We start from the raw sequence: 3,602 nt of genomic DNA, 5'->3' as shown, positions 1-3,602 counted from the left end.
TTTATGGGGCTGGTTGAGCCCCACCCGTACACAGGTGGCCAATCGGATCTCAATTAACCCTAGCAGATATATGCGCGCCTGACTGATTGGATGTCTCCAACCAGACTGCCCCACGCCTACATCCAGAGTCCACAAGCAAGTTCCTCTGGGAGGGGCAGGCCCTTATATTTCCCCCTTTTCTTTGGAGATTAGTCAAATCCTTGACTTTTCAGATAGTTCTATCTTATATTGAGCATATAAGACTAACATTTTATCGCCCCAATTTTCTTTAGTACAGCAACAATAAACTTACAGTTTTTTAGTCTTAATTTTAGTCCATGGTCATCAGGGTCTGTCGGCTGCAGCTCTCATCTCTTGGGGGCATCCTTACTCTCAGCTCGTTTGACATGCCCTGCATGAACCCAGGCCCTAATGCCTTATACTTTTACTGCAGTGGGGGTGGTTAGGATAATAGTAAATGGTCCCTTCCAGCGAGGCTCCAAGTTCCCCACTTGATAGTGACATATCCAAATCAAGTCCCTGGGATGTGATTTCACCACTGTCTCTGTCCCAGTGTGGGCAGTTTGGATCCCTTCATTTTAAGACAGACTATAATGCCTGCAGTGACTGGAGTATAGACTGATCAGTCATTTCTGCTAGAGCAACCTCCTTTAGCCTAGGACAGAGCAAGGGGGGTCCTCCCAAATATTATTTCAAATGCGGTCACCTTGTTTCAATAGGGTGTACATTGCGCCCTGAGGAGAGCAAAAGGAAGGAGATCCATCCATCCACCTCCAGATTCCAGAATTAACTTTGTCAAGGTCTCTTCGAGAGACTGGTTCATTATCTCTCCTTGCCTAGAGCTCTGGGGCCAGTAGGCACACTGTAGTTTCCAATTACTGCCCATGGTCTTGACCATCTCTAGTGCCTTGCTGAATGCAATCAGCTTCGCTTTTCCGCCGAGGTCCTATGTGGCAGGGCTGTCATCCAGAGTCCCTGATCAGAAGAAACCATCACAGGCCCTGCATACCTCTTTCCACTACCATGTTACTACTCCCTTCTGTGAACAGAGTCATTTCCACATCCAGGAGGGCAGTGTCTCTGAGATCCGGCCTTATTTCCGTGACTTGGGTTAGGACATTCCCGCAGTCGTGTGGATGATCAGCCAGCATCTCTGGTAGCAACATGGCTGGATTTAGTACCACCGGGGGCTGGAAGATCACATATTTTTTTCATTCAGGAGGAGGGCCTGATACCCCGTCACTTGGGCATTTGTTATCCACCAGTCTGGTGGAGTCCAGAGAAGGCCCTCAATAACGTGGGTGGTGGTCAATATGAGATTTTGACCCAGAGTCAATTTGCATGCATCCTTGACCAGTAGGGCCATGGCAGCAATTATTCAGAAGCAAGGTGGGGGGACCCAGCTGCTACTGGATCTAGTTTCTTGCTAAGATAGGCCACTGGCCTTCACCAAGGCCCCAGAGTCTGAGTCAAAACTCTTTTAGTCAGCCCTGCCTTTCCATCCACATACAAGTGGAAGGGCTTGGTAACATTTGGGATGACCAATGCTGGGGGACATAGTAAGTCCCTTAGTAATTCCCGAAATGCTCCTTCTGCCTCAGCTGTCCACACTCTACCATAGTGAGTCCTCCCTTAGCCAGTTAGTAGAGATGTTGTGCCATCTCCGTCAAAGTGGCATCCACAGCCTGCAGTATCCCACCGTCCCAAGAAACTCCCTCTTGGACATCAAAGCGAAAGCACCCGGTATTCCCAGGCAGTCTTCTATCCAAGTACTAACCAGGCCCGACCCTGCTTACCTTCCGAGATCAGATGAGATCGGGCGCGTATAGGATGGTATGGTCGTAGACAATCATAGGGTTCTTACCCGATATTCTCAGATAAGTGTATGTAACACCCTGTGTAACATGGAACTGTCCTCCCCTTGCTAGAGAAAGCCTAACTTTCTCATACCCTACTGTTACCTTAGTCTTCCCAGGTTTGGTTAGCTACCATATTTCTCTTGTTCACAATTACGTTGACCCCCGGCCCTCTTGGGCTACTGATGCCTTGTGGTCATACCCATTCTGTACAAGGAGGGGAAGTGGAAGGTTTCTAAGTGCTTGGAAGAGAATGATGTTTCATACAGATGGACATGTCATTCAAAGATGCAGAGGTTGCAGAGAGCCAGCATATTCAGGAATGTGTCAGCAGCTGCACGTGTATCAATCGGGACATGTCCCTGGCAGCCTCCGATGACCAAGATTTGAAGCCTTGACTCCTGAGCTCCTCCCATGGGCCCTTGTGTGACCCATCAAGTGCAGACATCAGAGAAGAGGGACGGGCAGCTCATGGAGCTTCAGAGAGTTTTCTTCCCCTTGGAAGATGGCTTCCTAGACTCAAAGTGGACCTTCAGACTCTCGTTTTTCTAGGTCTGAAAGCCAACACAGAGGTGCTGAGCAGAGTCCAAATTCATTGCATAGAATCTCCCCTGTTCCATCTCCCAGATTGTGGGTGGAGGGGCCCAGAGAGAGCAGCTGTGGTCTGCTCTGCCATCAGAGCAGGGCTGTCCCTGGATGCTGTCCTGCTCGCGTCCCTCGCAGGAACTTAGGAGTGTCTTAGCTAAGGTCTGTCCGTATAAACCCTGGGCCAGGATACTTCGTGGAGTAGATGACCGTTATGCCATATGATGCCCCTCGAGATTCAGTGTGCAGTCCACTCAGACTCCATAGAAGAAGCAGTGGATCCATAGAGATACATTCACATAGTCAGGCACTCTTCAGATTCAAACTTTTACATATCTCCTATTTTTTACATACAGAGTTGCTTTGCTCATTTCCATCAGTCTTAATTACACTTAACAGAATTTTGTACTCTTAGAAATACCTGAACCTCTACTGAAGACTAAATATAAACCAATTGTGAGTTGTTACAACAGAATTCTTTACATGGCAAATTTATCAATCAGTTAAGCACAGAACGTGTTCACCAGCAGATTTCAGAAGTACAAACCCAGTTCCAGCAACCAGCGCCCTAGCACTTCATCCCATTTGGTTTAGATCTAGATGTCCAACAAATTTAACTCCATTTGTCATTCAAGCAACCCTTCACAGTTTCAGGTTACCAAAGACTTTGGAAGCCGCTTTAATAGCGACTCATTAAAACCTTGAAACAGAGAGTTAACCATCAGCCCAGCCATCCCTTCGCCAACAGACCTCATGTTCCACCTGGGTCCATTCCACTTCAGATGCCATGCTTTCCATGCCAGCAAGGGGGAGGGGCTAGGCAGTCCACGTCCAGCCACAGAAGGCAAGGAATTCCCTGAAACAAAAGAAGTTTCAGCAGCTGCTTGGGAATATTCCTTAAAGTCTCTGTCTTGAGGTGGGTTCATCCCACAGTGCCAGTTCTGCTTACAAAAAAGTGGCCCACTAGGAACTCATATTCCACGCCTGGCTGCAATGAACATCAGCATTGGACATCTCAACCCGGCATTTGACTAACTCCAGTTGGCTCGTTATAGCCCTTAACACGAAATGAGTGAGGGAGAAGCCCCACATCTATTATGAGGAATGGAGAGATGAAAGCCAGCGTACCCTTACTCTCTGCTTGCCACATTCCTTCAACCA

The 3,602-nt window shown here is 48.0% G+C and overlaps 1 pseudogene; it reads right to left on the bottom strand.

Annotated features, from left to right (window-relative positions):
• Window positions 1–1,728: 1,728 nt before the first annotated feature.
• Window positions 1,729–1,847, bottom strand: LOC122903917 (annotated as a pseudogene).
• Between the last annotated feature and the right edge of the window lie 1,755 nt (window positions 1,848–3,602).

This window comes from Neovison vison, chromosome 3, assembly GCF_020171115.1.
Source record: "Neovison vison isolate M4711 chromosome 3, ASM_NN_V1, whole genome shotgun sequence".
Taxonomy (NCBI): domain Eukaryota; kingdom Metazoa; phylum Chordata; class Mammalia; order Carnivora; family Mustelidae; genus Neogale; species Neogale vison.
The sequence above is the reverse complement of the archived record's forward strand: the minus strand, read 5'-3'. Positions and strand labels throughout refer to the sequence as shown.